The sequence below is a fragment of the Mesoplodon bidens genome (genome assembly GCF_964165515.1).
Source record: "Mesoplodon bidens genome assembly, chromosome: 1".
Lineage (NCBI taxonomy): Eukaryota > Metazoa > Chordata > Mammalia > Artiodactyla > Ziphiidae > Mesoplodon > Mesoplodon bidens.
In genome coordinates, this window is record NC_138176.1 from 79,707,539 (window position 1) to 79,727,218 (window position 19,680).

Genomic DNA, 19,680 nt, shown 5'->3' on the forward strand with positions numbered 1-19,680 from the left:
TGATGGAAATTATTATAAGAATATTTACTTTGTTATTTTAAAATAATTTGCAAACTAGAGGTTGCTGGAAGTCCTTTAAACTTGTGTTACCCTTGTTTGCTTCTACCAGTTGCTGTATTGTGAATGTCATACAAATAGGCATCCCCTAAAAACTTTGGAAAATTTTAACTTGATAACATATGATGAAAAGCAAATAAAAATATACTATTTTAGTAATGGATTAGAAAAGTGCCTAGAGAAGCACCTGCATGTATTTCCCAGATTTCAGATTAGAGTTTGATATCAAATGAGCATCGAGAGAATGATCAGAAATGACTCATATGATTGTATATTTGTCACCAAGAGAATAATGACATGGCTAAGAGTCCTAAAATGTAGGCAATTTTATAATAAATAAATAATAAAGTACCACTCTAGATTTAGGGAAACACTGAAAAGATATAAAATCAAGTAAGTGATATCAGATTCAACAGATTAAGAAAGTTGGAAATGAAGATCAAAGTCCTAGAAGGAATAAGCGATGTGAACAGATCGCAGGGGATACTGTAGAACAAGGAGGGAGGGAGGATGCTGGGCATGTAATCAGCAAGGTCAGGGAGAAATGAAGAAAAGAACATTTATGCCCTAATTAGCCAGCAATTTGTTACAAAACAGCCTTGCCACCTGGAGAGCTGAATTTTAGAATTTATTGGCACAAGCCATCAAATAAGCCAAATTAGAGCAGGCTGTCATCCAGGTCTCCAGCACGGGCTACAGTGGACGATTAGCAACAGCTACACGCCTCAGGAAGGCTGGGAGAGGAGAAGATGTACTTAGTAAGAGAAGGGATAACACAATCAAAGATCCACATACGTTCATGAGACTTCCCTATTGTAATCAGTCTTTTAAAAGTCAGATAATGCATCTGGCCTTTGACACAACTATATGATATCTCAAACGGAGTATTTTGCTACCGAATGAAACTAAATAGGACAAGAAAGAACTGCTCATCTCTTTATTGCATCATCGTTTATGCTAAACTTTTCCATTAAAGGGTAATGTTTCTCTTTAACCTTGGGGACTGCATGTGGCTCATTGTTCTTTCTCATACTGAATATCCAGTGTGTTCCTGTAACTCATCACTTCTACCTTTACCACAGTCCCTATTCATTCCTCCTTCTCTGGCCTCCCTCAAGGATGCATGAGTATTCTACCTGCAGTGCTACTGCCAGAGTTCTCTCTTCTGTTTGACTCTGGTAACCTCCTCCTCCCTTTCATCTTGTTTTCTAGGTGTGGGGCCTTTATAGCTTTACACTGTGCTGTAAATTGGTATTATCTCCCTCTGTATTGACACTTGACCGGAATAATCTAACCCATTTTATCCCAAGCCCAGCTGGATGTTCTGGTCAATCCCAGCTGGATGTTCTGGTCAATATTGTGGCTTCGTATGACCCTCTTGTGTCAAGGGTCAGCCCACATGTCAGTCTTTACACCACTTGTCTATTTTGTTCTTCATCCTGGGTGGACACTGCTGAGGACTGGCACATAAATTCTCCTCTCCATGCCTTTCTGCTCGAGAGACATTTTATATTCTCCAAATTAAAATGTACTATTATTCATTTCTCTTGTCGTGGAATGCTTTCCCTTCTGCTAGACAAAGCAGATCTGCTTTCCTTTGTCCTCTACTGAGCTCTATTCCTAGAATGCAAACATTGTCACTTTGTTATTTTAAAAGTCTCGGCATGGGCTTCCCTGGTGGCGCAGTGGTTGAGAGTCCGCCTGCCGATGCAGGGGACGCGGGTTCGTGCCCCGGTCTGGGAGATCCCATATGCCGCGGAGCGGCTGGGCCTGTGAGCCATGGTCACTGAGCCTGCGCGTCCGGAGCCTGTGCTCTGCAACGGGAGAGGCCCCAACAGTGAGAGGCCCGCATACCGCAAAATAAATAAATAAATAAATAAAAGTCTCGGCATCACTAGAGTTCATGAAATTGTGAGTTCTAATTAGAAGTGTAGTGCTGATTCTCTAAGCACATGAGTACTTGGCATCCTTTACTCTGGGACTAATCAGTACAAATCGCATTGCCACTGTTTGAATTTTTTCATCTGATTCCAACTAAACTTAGTGACTCTGAGTTTGAATTCCAGCAAAAATGCAGTTACTTGAATTGCTTGGTTTTACTATATCAGGAAAGCACTGCATTTGTCTGAAAGACAGAATATTTATTTGCCCTGTAAGTCTATCACTACAATTTCAAAATCAACCAATTAAACACTCTTTATTTTCTTCTGCAGCAACCATTCCTACTCAGTCAGACTGTACTACATGTCCTTGAATAGAGATCCCGTGCCCTCATTCCCTTGTGTAACTTTCCCGACTTTACTCGCTGCTGCCATTGAATGCACTGAGTCTCTTGAAAACCCTTACCTACTAATTAATTTATGGCATATGTCATTAACCTTCCATTCTGCCTTGGTCTTTTCTGTATAAGACAATAAGCCCTTGGGACATATGAAATGCTTATATTTACTTGCTTAGTAAACCCTTGGTACCTATCATAACATCCAGTTTTGATGACAGTAATGGTGATGGATAAAGGACACTATCACACCCCAGAGAAGTGATAGCCAAGAATGTCTAGTTAGATTTTTTTAGAAAGAAATAATAGACAGGAGAAAGCCCTAAGAATAAGATTGAGTCCACTTTAAATTGAGATGACAACCATCCCATAGTCCTAAAATAATGACTGCTTCTCATGTATATTGTACATGTCTTAATTGCCTCACATTTACTTAAAAATAAAGCCTAAATGAAATAGGAGCTGACAGAAGCTTAGGCCTGATGTCTTTTCACTCAGATTAGAGACAGGGACTGGCAGATACAATAGCATGATTTCCAACGTCAGTCAGCTGACAGGGTGGTAGGCTAGATAATAAACAGCATTTACAGTTCACTGCGATGAAGGCCATGCTACATATTTTTAAAGAGTGCTATAGAAATGCATAGTACAGGGCTTCCCTAGTGGCGCAGCGGTTGAGAGTCCGCCTGCCGATGCAGGGGACACGGGTTCGTGCCCCGGTCCGCGAAGATCCCACATGCTGCGGAGCGGCTGGGCCCATGAGCCATGGCTGCTGACCCTGCGCGTCTGGAACCTGTGCTCTGCAACGGGAGAGGCCACAACAGTGAGAGGCCCGCGTACCACAAAAAAAAAAAAAAAAAAAAGAAATGCATAGTACAGTTCACTATTCAGACCAAGGGCTCAGGCAGGACTTTGTGAACATCTCCATATATTTCATATCTTGTACCTTACCTGGACTGTAACCTACCTTGGCTGCCAGGAAACCTCCTTCCAAATTTAAATCCACCTTCTCCTTAACCAGGCTTCCTCTTTCCTTGATCCACTAACATATTTACTCGTCCCTACTCACTACCCGCACCCCTGGTAGGATTAACTGCTTCCTTTTTGTTGCCATAATAGCTTTATAATCTGGTCTAGGCTTAGATAGCGGTACACCTTACCCCTCCCGTCTTTTTAATAAAATCAGCACTGTACAGCCAAAGAGATCAGACAGAAAGACAAGTACCTTGAGGAGGCATTTACCAACTAACCCCCCACTTTTACCAACACTTTTACCATCCTCCTATTGATATAAGTAGGAGGGGGCTCTGGCTTCATGATAACCTAAGGGTTACTTAGTATGGGAAAGAAGGCCAATAAGACACAGCTTCTGTAACAGTCTTTATGTGCTCAAACCAGATCCTCTGTCTAGGGCATCTCTAGCAGGCAGGAATGAATCAGAGATTCAGTTGTATGGAGTCATATAACAAGCAAACTCAAGCAACATAGACAGTTGAATTTCTGGGGGAAAACTGTGTGTTTTTTTAAAAAAAATATTTATTTACTTTTTGGCTGCATCGGGTGTTAGTTGCGGCGCCTGGGGTCTTCATCACGGTGCACATGCTTCTCTCCAGCTGTGGCGTGCGGGCTCAGTAGTTACAGCGCATGGGCTTAGTTGCCCCGCGGCATGTGGGAACTTAGTTCCCTGACCAGGGATCAAACCAGCGTCCCCTGCATTGCAAGACGAATTCTTAACCACTGGACCACCAGGGAAGTACCGGAAAACTGTATTATGAATGCTGCAGAGTTCAAGTGCCAGTGTATCCAGGTGTTCAAGTGTCAGTCTTCTTGCTAGACTGGCCTTTGTGATGTTCAAATAAAGTAAGCATGAGGTATTCTCAAAATTAGAAGATTATTTCCTTAGAGGTACTGGGGGGCATGGGGTGTGAGATCACCTCAGAGAGTTGTATAGGGAGGTTGTTTAGGCAATAACAATGCCTTAGTCAACACTCAACCAAAATGTAAGTGTAAGAAATTACCATGAAGACTTTGATTGTTCTTTCTTTTTTCTTAAAAAAAACAGTTACTTCAAGAAAAATTTTTTTGCTGTCCTTCCTTTCTAGCTCCCAAAGTACATATCTATTGTTTATTGGGTGCTGTAATTAAAAATATTAGAGTGTCCCTATTCAAACTCTGTTATACAATTTATGACAATTGAAATGTACTGTTCGTAGACCTGCCTATTTTCTCCACTGTGTCGATTCTTGGAGTTTTGCACGATACCTGGCAGTTTATTTATTTTTTTGCGGTACGCGGGCCTCTCACTGTTGTGGCCCCTTCCGTTGTGGAGCACAGGCTCCGCACGCCCAGGCTCAGTGGCCATGGCTCATGGGCCCAGCCACTCTGTGGCATGTGGGATCTTCCTGGACCGGGGCACGAACCTGCATCCCCTGCATTGGCAGGCAGACTCTCAACCACGGCACCACCAGGGAAGCCCTATTTTTTAAATAATGAGTAAGTTAACTCATTGTTGATTGAGCATATACAACTTAGATCTGTACTAAAAAATACTGAAGAATACTAGAATAGGTATATCTGGGTAATATGTCCAGGGCAACCTAGTATACCTGGATCATCTGTATAACTCAGGTGAAACTAGGACTCAGCCTGAATTATTTAAATAATTCCCCGAGTCCTCTGCAAAAGACTATAATGCAGAGGTAGAACAAAGCAAGGAGAATGGCATTCTTTCCTACATCCAGGTTTTCAAACACTCCACTTCCTTGTTTCCATGGCATTGGAATCTCCTGGGTACATTGCCAAGAGATTCTCCCTTAGGAATTGAAAAGAAGAAAGAAAAGAAGAGAAGATACAGAAACCCATTGCGGTGTTTTCTGAAAACAGCTTGGCTCTCCTGCTGGTCATCGACGGCTGCCAGGCTGTAGAAACACCTCATCTGATGGAGCCCAGGCCGCCTCTACTCAGCATGCTGGAAATTTGTGATTAATTTTGTTTGACAGCAGCAAAAAGTGTGCCCTACCTTGGATGTCAGCTGATTATTTCCAGTATGGTTGCTGCTGCAAATTCCATTAATGATTTGTAATATGTATTCAACTTGAAGAGAGGAGAAAAGTGCTTTTCTGAAAAAAGAAGAGTAAATTGGACGCAGTCTTATGGAAAATCTTAATCTACAGAGTGAACATGTGATGGCAGAGGAGTTGAGGAATAGATCAGCAATTTCAAAATTTTTTTATACAAAGGATTTTGTCTGTTTTGATAGTCTATCACCTAAGAATGTGTTGTGAAGAATTAAAATGTTTGATTAATGTGCTTTCCTTTTCTTCCCAGTGTTCAACTATGACAAATTTAAATGTTCAATTTGATGTGTATTTATTAAGTGCCTACTATTAAGTGTTCAAGGCCCTTAGTAAATATTTATTGAGTTGAATTGAGTATACTATTATAAATGCTTATGCCTAAGACCTAGTGCAACCCTTTGGAGAGCCTACTATCTAAGATGGTGATTCTCAACTGTGGTGCCATGAATCCCAGAAATTTAAAACAATTCTGATGCCTGGGTCTCACTACCCAGAAACTGTGATTTAATTAGTCTTAGGTGAGGCTTGTGGCCTCAGTTTCTGTCATATGTCTCCTCATATGCATAATGTGCCACTGGATTTGAGAAAGAACAACTGGTCTAAAGGAAGTGAAAAGGTAGATGGCCAAGTCCAAGTAGATGTTCAAAGGACAGTGTTTATATCATTTGTCTATTTGATAAGTATGAGAATTTGGAAGGAGGAGAAATTACATTCTATTGAGGCCATCAGGAAAAATTTCACGAAGGAGGTAATATTTCAATGGACTTTAAATGTGTAAAATTTTGACTGGCAGAGTTGGGTGTCCAGGAAGAGAGTCAAAGTCAAGGATGAGAAAGAATGGGGCCAGCTCTGTGAACACTGAGTAGCTAATGCATATTTTGAGAAAAGTAGTATGGGGTTGACTGCTATTATGAAAAGTACCATGGATTTGTAATTTTTGGCTAGCTAGTAAGAGTCCAGATACATTTATGAAATGGTGGGATATTTCAACAACTTTTTTTTCTCATGCTCTTAATATTACTCCTAAAACCACAAAGTTGAAAGTGCCTTATGTATGGTGCAGTAGGTATAGATTTTAAAATGTACTTTAGACAACAGTGTAAATTAACTATACTTCAATTAAAAATGGTTGTAAAAATGCACCTTGCTATTCACAGTGTGTGGTCCTCAGATCACCAGCATTCATATTATCTGTAGTTTGTTAGAAATATAGGATCTTGGGCCCCACCCCAGACCTAAGAATCAAAATCTGCATTTTAGAAAGATTTTTGTATATACACTAAAGTCTGAGAAATACTACTTTTGTATCTAAATTACTATTTCAACTATACAGTTATAATCAACTGAGGACAGTAGAGAAGTAAGCACATGTTTCAATAAATTAAATTATACTTGACTGTGAATGAGAACAATATATAATATTGATAGGCAATAATTGTGTCTTTTTATCAGATTTTAAAAATATCTATCACACCTTATTTTCCCATATGATAATTTCCTTAAGCATGATTAATACATTTAAATTCATGTGACTTTCAGAGGTATTCCTCTTCAGTTCCAATCCTCATGTCCTGAAAGAAGATCTTTTTACTTTAGACCTTGATAATATTGTGTTTGCTTTTCAAATAGATGTCCTCAAAATCACCTCTGAAAACCCATTATAATCCACTATACTATACCACTGCCATCCTACTACATGTGGGTTTGGTGGCATATGGCAGATGGGAAAGAAAGACATGGGCCTGTGAAACTTCATACATGGAAACCTGGATGCCAGAATAGACCTGATGTACATAGGGAGAGGGTCTAGCATAGATGCTTAAGCATTATTTACCTCTTTAATCTGAAGTTAACACATAACTGTAAATAGTGATTCAGAGAGATTTTGCTAAATGGCAGAATATTTTATGAATGGCTATTTTCCAACAGTGCCTCTGATTCAAGAAAAGGCTGTATATTCACAAATAATTATTAAGACATTCCTTTCTACTGAGATTCTGATTCAGTAACTTGGAAATGGCTCAGGAATCTGCATTGAAACAAATATTCCAGGAGATTCTTTTATTGGATCTAAGAATACTACATTTTGAAAAAACATTGCTGTAGGCATTATATTCTTAGGAATTGATAACTTTCTTCCAGTATCAGTATTAGCTAAAACCTAATTGTCAGGCTATTACCTAAGCTTAGTAAACTGTAGATTAATCCACTTAATCATGCAAGCTTTCTGAAGGAGATGATATTAGAAAATGATTTTTTTATTCACTGTAGAATTTCATATTCTAAGCATTGAAATGTACAATCCATTATAGTTGATTATTGATCATGTTGCATTTTTGTAGGAGATAGTTCAGTACATTTTTTGTAAGAAATTTATAATTAGTATCTGACTTTACTGGGCTAGAAATTTTTTGTTGTTGTTGTTGTTTTTTTTTTTTCCCATACATACTTACCATTGTAGATGGAAAGGAGGGAAGGAGAAAAAAGAAAAAAGAAAATAAGAAAATAGGAACGGATGTTCCTATCCATTTTGAGGTCATTCACTAGGCTGAGAAATATTAGATAACAGTTGTCCTGTTGAAAATCTGCTGCATGGGTCAATGTCAGCTTTTATCTTAGAAAGTGGGGAGTTTGTATCATTTCTCCTCCATAATTTATCAGTGAATTTTTACAACTGTGACTAGTCAATGACTTTATTGCATTCCCGTATAAAATGGAGCTAAGAGCTTTTGTATTACAGAAGAAGATAGAAGAGATAAAATACTCAGGTTGACAAATTTGAAATACCTTTTTGACAGTAAGGGGGAAAAATGTACTTGATTTACGTTACTTAAGACACGAAGAAACCTTTTATTTGAGATGTAGTATGATCAAAATTACCTTCATGTTCTGTATCACTTTATCTTTTTTTATGTTGAAAATGTGATTTTAATAGATAATGCTTCATCTTACATAGGAGCACAATAAAATACACCACATTCTGAAGAAACTCCAGAAGTTACAAGAATAAGAGTGGGGAAAATTCAGATGGGCTACAATATACATTACCTTAAACTGAAAGAGACAAAGGTTCCAACCCACAGGTTAACATTTACATACTTATGACTGACTGCATTTATGTCTTAAAAACAACAAGAATCAGGAATTAGACATGGAATGGTAGGAAAGAACAGTTTTGTGGGGGAGGAACTCTGTCAATGCAGAAAAAAGAGCTGATTATCAAATTAAAGAATAAAAGGAGCTCCCGTAGCTAATATTAGAGGGATGACAGTAAGAATCATTAACTGAAGATATGATGCCTTCTAAGGGAGAAACCTTTCTGATGACACTTATGCAAGCTGGCTGCTTGAGATTTGCTCAGCAGGTCTGTAAGAAAGACTCATAAATGCCTCAGCAAACCCCAAGTGATTATCAGATTGGTGTTTCCTAATAATACACACCATTGTTCACACATGAAGTTTTGAGACAAGAAATAAGAGCAAGGTCATAATGCAAATGCCAGACACAAATGTGGCACATGTGAAAGTCCCACACAAAGCCAGTCACAAGTGTGCTGTGCTGTGACTCTATGATCGTCTAACTAATCAGACAATACAAACGCATTTATTTCAAATTTCTAGGAGTTAAAAAATGTCACATACTGATGCTTTAGACATGCTCAGGGCCAGCTTATAAATACTCCATTCAGTGATATATCTTAATACAAATTTGCATCAGTGAAAAGAGACTGGCAAAATCTATCTCTCACCATTCAATTTGTCAGACGGTGAAGACCAAAATAGAATGTTCCATCAGTTTTAATTTTTAAATACAATTGTCACGTTGGGAAAAATGAAATAAACACAGTAAAATAAACTGTACAGAGGCAAAGTAGAATAACAAAAAATATTTTACTAAAATATAAGTTTTACAGAAGTTTCCAGACAAGCCATACAAAGTGGTCACAAGCTTTTAATTGAAGGGAGGATTCTACACTTGACAGCAAAGTCACAGTGTTATTAGTGAGGGCTGTGATGTTTGTGTAATGTTCCCATTTTGGTTCAAACAATCAAGCTTGTCCATCTACAGTGTCTAAATAAAGTTAGACTTGGCTAGAGAGCATATTCTAAAGAACTGGTTACCTGCTTTTAACCAATGCAATTAGATCACCATAAAAAGGGGGTAAGGAGCCCATAAGATTAAAGTAAAACTACCTTCCCCCCCACCACTAAAAAAAATAATAATAAAATAAAGAAAAACACCCACACCCCTGCAGCTAACCCTGACAACTACCTTCATTCCTAGTGCTTTATACTTAAACCCTGATGTGGGAAATGAATAAAAGCAGAGAAGGGCCACTGCCTTTAAACATTTTGCACCAATCCAGATGATATTTCTAGCCTCTGCTCATGCTTTACAGCAGTGAATCAGGACAAGACATAGATTTGCTACTGTGCATTTAATAACCAAAGGACTGAAGATGTCTGGGCTTTTATTCTGTAATGTTTCTAAGACTGTGTCCATTAAATGCAAACAAAAAAGGAAGAAGCCTTGGCAGAACAGGAGAAGTGATGTACACTTGATGATTGGATAGATTTAAATATTATTCGTGGCATATAGCCTAGTCCATGATCTAGCTGTTTCTATGGCTTGGGCTTCGTTGGTCTTCCACTGCTCCACTACATCATTTGCTGATGGGTCATCTGGGTTGGGAGCACTTAACAAAGCCTGGATCGACAGCAGGACTGCGCGGATCTGCAGTGCTGGGGACCACTTATCCTTCAAAATATCTAAACATATTCTTCCCAACTTGTCTACATTAGGATGATACATTTTGGTCATGAAACATACTTTAGGGGCTGCCATTGGGTATTCTTCTGGAAGGAAAAGTTCAAGTTTAAAAGTCCCTCCCTCAAAGGGGGGAATACCTGAGGGCCAGCAATGACCACATGAAAATAACGGGCGTTGCTCTCATCTGGTTCTGCTTTAATGCCGGAACTGGTCCTGCCAGCAAACACTGGGTTTCCTTGATAATCCTGCGGGGCAGCCCGGCCATCTTGTCGGATCCCGAGTTCGGCCTCTGGTCTGGTCTCCGGCCCACTTTATCTCTTGTTCCTAATTTTATTCTGTATCAAACAACAACAACAAGTGTCTGTAACATTTTAAACTTTGTTATATTCAAAGCCAGTTTATCTTCAATCAGTCATGCAGGGTTATGTCAAGGGAGGATGTCAAATCTCATTCTCTGAATGTCTTTAAAAAGAAAATACATTTCAGGAATACTCACAAACTCTTGGATTAGCAAACTCAAACAAATATAGAACATATTTAAAGCTGATGAATGTAAAGCGTCCCTCATATGTTGCTGGTGCTTTCTTGAAAACAAAAAAAGTCATAGTTGTAGTAAAAAATAAGTTGTATTAAGAGTCATAAAATCTTTTTTTTCAGGTTTTAAAACTTTTTATTTGCATATTAAAAAAATTGTGCATTCCAATAATTAAAATCATTTGAACAACAACAACAACAACAAAAATGGCACTCTGATTAAACTGAATTTTACAGCCCGCAGGACACTTTGGACCAGCTTGCTCTTTACTCTAGATTTCACTGTCGTCCCACCCAGCCTCCTCCTTCACCAACATGCAAGTTATTTTCCTTCCCTGCCAGCCAGACAGGCAGATGGGAGGCAGGTGCGGCCTTCGTTGTCAGTAGTTCTCCATTCTTTGATGTGAAAAGGGGGAGCACAGTCATTTAAACTTGATCCAACCTCTTTGCATATTACAAAGTTAAACAGCTAAAAGAAGTAAAATAAGAAGGCAATGCTCGTGGAATGTACAGTGCATATTGGCGGCACACGCCTCATTACGACTTGCCTGCTTGCTTCTCCTGTTCAATAGCTGCGACTTTCTTGTGAAGGCAGTGAATTTTTCTCCAGTTTACCTATCTTTAAAATTGGAATCATATTGGCTTTATCTATCTCCTGTAAAGCATGTAAGAAAGAAGTTTGTAAACTACAGTGAGTTGTTAGATGATTATGTTCATATTTTTCTCATGATTTCTTTTCCTTTTCAAGTACATAATGATGCTAAAGAGACAGTAAAATAGCATCAGTCCTCCTGCCTTGCCCAGGACTTCATGCAGCTTTGTAATGTGATCTCAAAATGGAGTGCATCTGGATGGCCTGATGCTATTTATTAGCACCACTTGAAGTGAACCCATATGCCAGTGGCATATTGAGCTGACAAGCTGTGACGTCACTGGCAGGAGCAGCAATTCCAGAAGGCAGAGTTGCTGAGGATTTTTTATGACATTATTCTCTCAGCATGTTGGATGCTGCTGGTCAGTAGTGGCAGTGGTGTCTGGGGAAATAAGGTCAAGTGAAGCACTATGTTACTAATGATTTAGTGGTTACAGCCTGTCCGAGGCATAGGCTGGACCCAGATGAATTATGATTTTTTTTTTCTAAAATTAAGCTTAAACCTCATAGAGTTATCAGCACTGATTTCTTTTGTCTTTCAAAAGTTTATTAATTTTGTGGTAGATAGACATTTTCCTCTTTCTTGTCAGAATAGAAAAATACCCAGGTATGAGCCTTTCCTGCTATGGTTTCTTTAGCTGTTTTATTACTAAATTTATAGAGCAGTATTCCTATCTTTTTGAGAAAGGAGAAATACTATTGATGTTTGTTATAGAACAGTATACTGTTCTGATTCTCTTTCTACCTTATTGATTAAACCTTCCCTGATGCTCTCCATGAGATCATTCTATGATTTTTTTTCTAAAGCCTGGTATGCAAAGAGCTGATCAGGCACCATATTTTATGAGAGCCTTAAAAGCCAAGCTACGTTGTCCTTTAGGCAGTGGAGTTTTGATCAAGAGAGGAAAGGATGGCCATATTTGTATTATAGAAAAGTCACTTTGGCAGCTGTCTAGTCAGGGAGACATATAAGAATGCTATTATCATCCAGGGGATAGATGGGGATTTCTTCAGTGGGCACATTGGTAGTCAGGGATGGGAAGAAGAATTCAAGAAATATTAAGGAGGTGAGATCAACAGGTATAGACTGGGTGTAAAGCTAACTACCAGGTTTCTAGACTGGGTGTCTAGGGTGACACATCAAGAGGTAGCTACCAATGTTCTCTGTCTAGTTACAATCTAGTAGAGAAAAGAAATGTAAAAACATGTAAGTGCAATTATTGAACAATTCCCATGTGCTAGGCATTATACAAAACATTCTATGTGCCTCATCTTATTGATTCTTCTTATCAGTACTATGGTATACCATTGTTATTGCCATTTTAAAGATGAAGAAACTGAGGCTAAGAAAAACTGGGCAAAACACTCAAGGTCAATTGACTGGTAAGTAGTGGACCAAAATTTGGAGCCTCCTAGGTAGGCTGATTGTCAAACCTCTGCTGCACAGTACCTAGCAATGTTTACCCATAAGTATTCTAAACAAAGTTCAAAAAGGAACATTGAAGCACTTAGAAGAACTAACTGCCAGAGCGTATTTTAGGGTTAGCCATTCATGTAAAAATAATGCAAAATAGTAAGCTGCTTTCTTCTCAAACTCATAGTTTAATATACAAGTAAAATTGCTCATTCCCAAATTAGAGAATCTTAGAGGAGAGTTTCAAAGATGGAAAGTCACAGAATATTTCATATAACCCATTTATTTTCTAAAAATTAGAAATTAAAACCTAGAGAAGGCTCATTTCCTCCTAAAATTCTCATAGTAAAACAGGTGGAACCTACACAAGAACTAAAGCAAAAAATATTCAAACGTAATCAAAGATGATAACAGAAAGCAATTTTAACCATTCATTTAAGAGAGGAGAGCCAGTTGTCACCCTGACATTCTTTTTTTTTTTTTTTTTTTTTTTCGGTACGCGGGCCTCTCACTGTTGTGGCCTCTCCCGTTGCAGAGCACAGGCTCTGGACACACAGTCTCAGCGGCCATGGCTCATGGGCCCAGCTGCTCTGTGGCATGTGGGATCTTCCCGGACTGGGACACGAACCTGTGTCCCTTGCATCGGCAGCCAAACTCTCAACCACTGCACCACCAGGGAAGACCACCACTTTAGATTTTTAAGCTCAGTGTAAACTGGTATCAGCGGGAAACTCCTACGTTGATGATTGCTTTTAAGTTTAAAAGGAGTATATTTCTAAATAGTCATTAGTTCCTTTAAAGAACATGATTCCACTCCAGGATAACAGTCTTTGATGCCCTGCTACAATGACTGGACATTTTTTTTCCAAATTAATAAAGCTGGCTTCCATTTAATTGAGTTAATCACTAATTCAACTATCTCTATCCTAGCAGCATTACATTAAGGACCATTTAGTAATAAAGTAATAAGAAGCTGAATATTTAATAGAAAGAAAGATCTATTTTTTAATGTAAAAATTTTATTCTCATTGACAATTCTTGGGGAAATTTTTGCTGTCATGGCAACTATTCTTAGCAGAATCTTGCCTTGCTCTTCTGCTTTACAGTCAAGGTGTTTTGATGGTTGACTAGATTATTTAAATCACTAGTGGAGAACACATAATAGCTGTTGGTTTAGACTTCAGATGGTTTTACATGATAAATGATAAGAGCTTTTAATGATGATGAAAAATTATTTATTAATAACAAGCAAAACTGGTCATTCATCTGTCAAGTCTCAGATTAGATGCTATTTCTTTAAGGAAATCTTTTCTACTTAAGTAAACTCAATCATTACATTCTACACTTTTCCATGTTACTCCCTGTAAAATAACTTGATCCTACTTATATTCCCAGCAGCTAGTAAGTGGCTGCACCTTCTAAGTACATGATAAATATTTGCTGAATAAATAATACATGAAAATCTGTAACGTACAGAAATTTTACATTTTGTACTAACTTGGTTTTGGATTTGCATGATCTACATTTTGCATTTAAATATGCAGCAAATGTGTACAATAATTCAGCTTCATTTGGTACAAGAATACATTACTTCTTATTTCTGCAGGATTACATTTATATTCAGATTTTTTAATGACTATACATTTTATTTATTTAATAATTAATTTTATACTATTATTAATGATGAAATGCCATGATTATTAAAACTTAATGAAACATGTTTAGTTTTAGTGCACAATTTACCCTTTCATTTTATCCATTGGACTGTTTACAAAACCAATTCAGCTTCAGTATTTGAAATACAATGAGTGGATTCCTCTATTGTGGATAATTGCTTCAGTTGAGAATATTATACAAGAGAGGAGAGAAAAAGTGGTTTAAATATTCTGACTCAATATACTTTGCATCTTATGACTATTACCAGACAGAATGCCTTGGTAATTTATTCCTAGCTCTCTCTTTAAATTTTTTATATTTAGAGTTCATTGTTATGTTTCTTAAAATATCATATAAATTCTGCTATAAATTTTGAGCCATCTTTGTGAAAGTGGTCCTGCTTAAAACTACAAGATCTGTCTGAGTCTCAAAGATGGAAACATGTCTGGGCAGCTTGGGCACAAGTAGTGTGAGTTACTCTCTGATACATGCCCTCAGCTCCATTGGACAGGACAGTGCATTTCTCTATAATTTCCTAGTTAGTACTGCAGTTAGATTACACAAGTGACTTGCATCTTGTCCTCAACTCCATCCTCTTTCAGAAGCACAAATCAGTTCCATCACTGATGGGTATAAGGAGTGGGAAAGGGGGGTTACAATGTTTTCTTCCCACCATGTAATCTATAAGGCCCTCTGAGCGAAACAAAATCATGTGGGCATTGAACTTCAAAACCATAACATATATGTATTGATTTATAGTGACAGTGTTGCTTAGGAAATAAGAAATCTCAGTCTCATTAAAGAAACTAGCCAGTAGCAAGTATGTAAAATATTTATATATCTGGTATAAATAAGCAAGTCATTCAGGTTACTTTTTTCTGAAAATGTATCTCTAATGGATATTACTCAGCCATAAAAAGAAACGAAATTGAGTTATTTGTAGCCAGGTGGATGGATCTAGAGACTGTCATACAGAGTGAAGTAAGTCAGAAAGAGAAAAACAAATACCATATACTAACACATATGGAATCTAAACAAACAAACAAACAAAAAAACCCCACAATGGTTCTGAAGAACCTAGGGGCAGGACAGGAATAAAGATGCAGACATAGAGAATGGACTTGAGGACACGGGGAGTGGGAATGGGAAGCTGGGATGAAGTGAGAGAGTGGCATGGACATATATACACTACCAAATATAAAATAGCTAGTGGGAAGCAGCCACATAGCACAGGGGGATCAGCTTGGTGCTTTGTGAACACCTAGAGGGGTGGGGTAGGGAGGGTGGGAGGGAGATGCAAGAGGGAGGAGATATGGGGATATATGTATATGTATAACTGATTCACTTTGTTATACGGCAGAAACTAACACCATTGTAAAGCAATTATACTCAATAAAGATGTTAAAAAAAGATATTTAGATTTTATGCTAAATTTAGGTGGTACAAGAGTTATGGTTGATGGTCACTATAACATACAAGCCTGAAATTTCATGTCTTAGCACAAAAGAAGCTTAGTTTTTGTTCACATAAAGTCTAGTGTGATGATGGTGTTTTGTGGGTTGAGGTTCTTATATATTCTGCACACAATTGTCAGGGACTTGGGTTTATACATGTCTGTTTAGAGACTCAGGTTGATAAAAACTCTGCTTCTTGTAACATTGGGCTTCTGAGGTGTCTCTCGGGGTTGACCAACTGAGGAAATGAAATGTGGAGAATTGTGGACTTTATCTGAAAGGGGTGTGTATTTCTTCTACTTGGGTTCCATAATCTGTCTTACAGTCTAACCAAATGCAAAAGGAGTGGGAAGATGAGGTTAACAGTGGGTGGCCATTTTCCAAAAACAACACTTCTCTGTGAAAGGACAGCATGAATTTTTGGTAAATAGCTTGCTTCCTCTGCTATGGTAAGAGAGTGATTATTATTGCTGTATTCAAGCAACAACTGAAAATTGTCTTTGGAGAAATGGTATTAAAAATAAGGCTATTTTTAAAAATGAAAACTAAACATTATCAATCCATAATTGAATATATTTAGGACTGTTGTTTTAGAACTAGAGGATTGTTGTGTCTTCAAGTAGAATCCCGTGTGGATGATTATGGAGATATTCTTAGATTTTGGATGTTCAAAATAGTTATTTACTTTTTTCCCTCAGGTGATTATTTTTAAGTAATGGGATAAAAAGCTCTCTTTCTGTAGTTGCTTACATAAAATTGCTAAGCAAGATGCTAGTTTTATTTAGAAGATATATACAACACATCCTTTTGTATTATAATGATTTTGACATATAATCATTCTGTGCTGCTAAAATAAAGTTCTGTGATTAAGAATAACTGTGTCTTTATAGTACTTTACAAAGTATTTCTAAATCCTTATGCCACTTGAGCTCATCAATGAGACTTTGAGAAAGATAGAAAAGATATTATTAGCCCCCTTTTGGACAAGAAATATAGACTGAGCAATTATACTCCAATAAAGATGTTAAAAAAAAAAGAAATATAGACTCACAGTGTTTAAATAACCAGCTTAAAATACTTTGGATTGTAAGGGTTAGATGAGCAAGAACTGTAATCTTGTAATGCTCTTTTCATTACCTACATGACTGAATCTATCTGGACACTGGAAAGGACCATTAGTTTGAATTTTTCAGTTTGTACAATCTATAAAAATGACCACTGATGCAGGTGATGTGAGAATCTCAAGGTGACTGAAATAACAGATCAGCATTGTTGGTTTATTCATTTTGCTGGTGTAGGCATATCTTGTGTATTAGCTTTTAAATATTCATAGAGTAGAATTCCAGGAGTGGACAGATCTTAAGGCTTTTTCTTTTAATTCACAAGGGCCATCGAAGCTGTAGCTCCAGTGTATTTCTAAATGAACCCATAACTCTTCTATATTTTTCAAAAATGATTTTATTTAGTATAAATAACTTTTAAACTTTTTATTCACTGATACATTATTGAGTTTTTATTGCCTAAAATTGTTCAGTACAGATATAAAAGACAAAGTTGCTTTTCTCAAGAAGATCAAAGTCTCACGAGGGTTAGAGAGTAAGCAGAGACTTCTCAATCTGGTAAAGTTGATGAAAGAAGAATATTCAGGGAGGCTTATAAGCCCTTAGAGTAGAGGCTACCTCAGTGTTGGGTGGGGATGGAGTGATTGCTGTAGAAGGTATCCCAGAGGAGGTGATGTTTGAATTGATTCTGGAAGGATGAGTGCGAGTTCAAAACAGACATGTGGTACTTCTATTTTTTTAAATTTATTTATTTATTATTTATTTATTTATTTATTTTTGGCCTCATTGGGCCTTCGTTGCTGCATGCAGGCTTTCTCTAGTTGCGGCGAGCAGGGAACACTCTTCGTTGCGGTGTGGAGGCTTGCAGCGGCTTCTCTTGTTGCGGAGCACGGGCTCTAGGCGCACGGGCTTCAGTAGTTGCAGCATGAGGGCTCAGTAGTCATGACTCGTGGGCTCTAGAGCGCAGGCTCAGCAGTTGTGGTGCATGGGCTTAGTTGCTCCGGGGCATGTGGTATCTTCCCCGACCAGGGCTTGAACCCGTGTCCCCTGCATTGGCAGGTGAATTCTTAAGCAGTACACCACCAGGGAAGCCCGACACATAGTACTTTTTAAAATGTAAAATACAAAGTTCAGTTACATTATCAATATTTGACTTAAAATTCTGAAATAATATGAAAATATAATATGCACATCTGGGCTTCAGAAAAGTAATTTAAAGGATAGCTCATTAGAGAGTCATAAACATTGGGAAATAAAACCAATTAAAAAATAAGATATTATAGTAGGCAAGAATTATGGTTAGATTTGTAATTAACTTGAACTTATTCTATCCTGTCATGTATTGTGACCTATGTGTATTTCTCGATTTGTAGTTTATCCTTCCCTTTACTCGTCTCTGTTCTACCTGTGGCTAATCGCGCATTGAATCATTTCCTGCACCTGCTCTGATGTACTTATGATGTGTATTTGTTTCCGTGTGGGTTACTCATGCCCAACTTTATTGTGTCAGTCTTTGTCCTCCATAGGTTTCTGTGGCACTTTTGCTTCTGCAGGCTTTTTGTTTTCATTAGTCCCAGTGGTAATATTTATTGCCTACCTAGAAGTCACCAATGGATGTAAATTGTGACTTTACATATTAAAGTCCTTTGGCAGATCAAAGAAAGTTCATCACAGAGAAAATAGACCTAGAACACAAGTTTGTGAAAGTGTTGAACTACTTGAAGGCCCTGTTAGCAGAAAGGCTGGCTGTGGGAACATGGTGGGGAAGCCCACCAGCACAGGCTTAGGTGGCAGCCTAAGACATTTAGAGGAGGGAGAAACGTTCAGTCACTAGGCTTTATAAAACCTGGATCTATTTTTCTTTAAGAGAAATTGTTTCTCATCTTCTGGAACAGTTTATTGGAAGCTCTGCATGAATATAGACAGGAGAGGGAAAGATGGAAAGAACAGAGGACCTAGCAAGATTGCTTTTAGCTTCGAGTCCCTGTAAAATCCAAGTCAGTTTACTTACAGGTTTTTCCTTTTGTGTGACCCAAAAGTTGGTCCAAAGCATATATTTATTGATCATTGATCAGAAGATTATAGTAGAACTAAGGTACTATATTATATTTAATATAAACGTAAAAACTACCTCAGAACTCATTTAAGAACCAGAGTACTCTCTTAGTATAGACCTTGAAACACCAAGAGAATGGTAAGAGATAAGGTCAGAGGTCACGAAAGTGCCACTGTGTGTGGCAGGTATATGTTGGGATACAGAAATACAGAAGTGACAGCCCTTAGCTTCACGAAGCTTATATTCAAATACGCAGAGATGTGTAAGCAAACAAATTACAATGCAATGTGTTAGGTGCCATTATAAAGAAAGGAACGAAATGCAGTAGATAGCATAACTAACTGCACTGTGCAGGGTGGGGGCAATGATGGTGAAATGGAGTTTGAAGGATGAATAGGAGTTTTCCAGGAAGGGAAAGGAGGAGCACATGGCAAAGCCAAGGCATATTTTTAGGTCTGGAAAAATGTTTAATGAGATTAAGAAAAAAACAAAACGAAAACCAAAGATGTATATTGGAAAGTAATGGGAGATGAGGCTGGAAAATAGAATGGAACCAAATAGTAAAGATCCCAAGTTACAAAAATCTTTCAGACATTACAGTAAAGTATTCTAGACTGTTTTTCCTTCTTAATTTGAATTATTTTATTCTATGGAAGTTTAAAATGTGTATC

The 19,680-nt window shown here is 37.8% G+C and overlaps 1 protein-coding gene and 1 pseudogene across 25 annotated transcripts in view; one reads left to right on the forward strand and one right to left on the reverse strand.

Annotated features, from left to right (window-relative positions):
- Nucleotides 1–19,680, forward strand: part of ANK2 (ankyrin 2) — a 720,153-nt gene that overhangs the window by 375,275 nt on the left and 325,198 nt on the right. The window lies entirely within an intron of this gene.
- LOC308621884 (ubiquitin-conjugating enzyme E2 N-like) lies at nt 9,986–10,468 on the reverse strand (annotated as a pseudogene). Its single transcript has one exon. The product of its transcript is annotated as a ubiquitin-conjugating enzyme E2 N-like (transcript).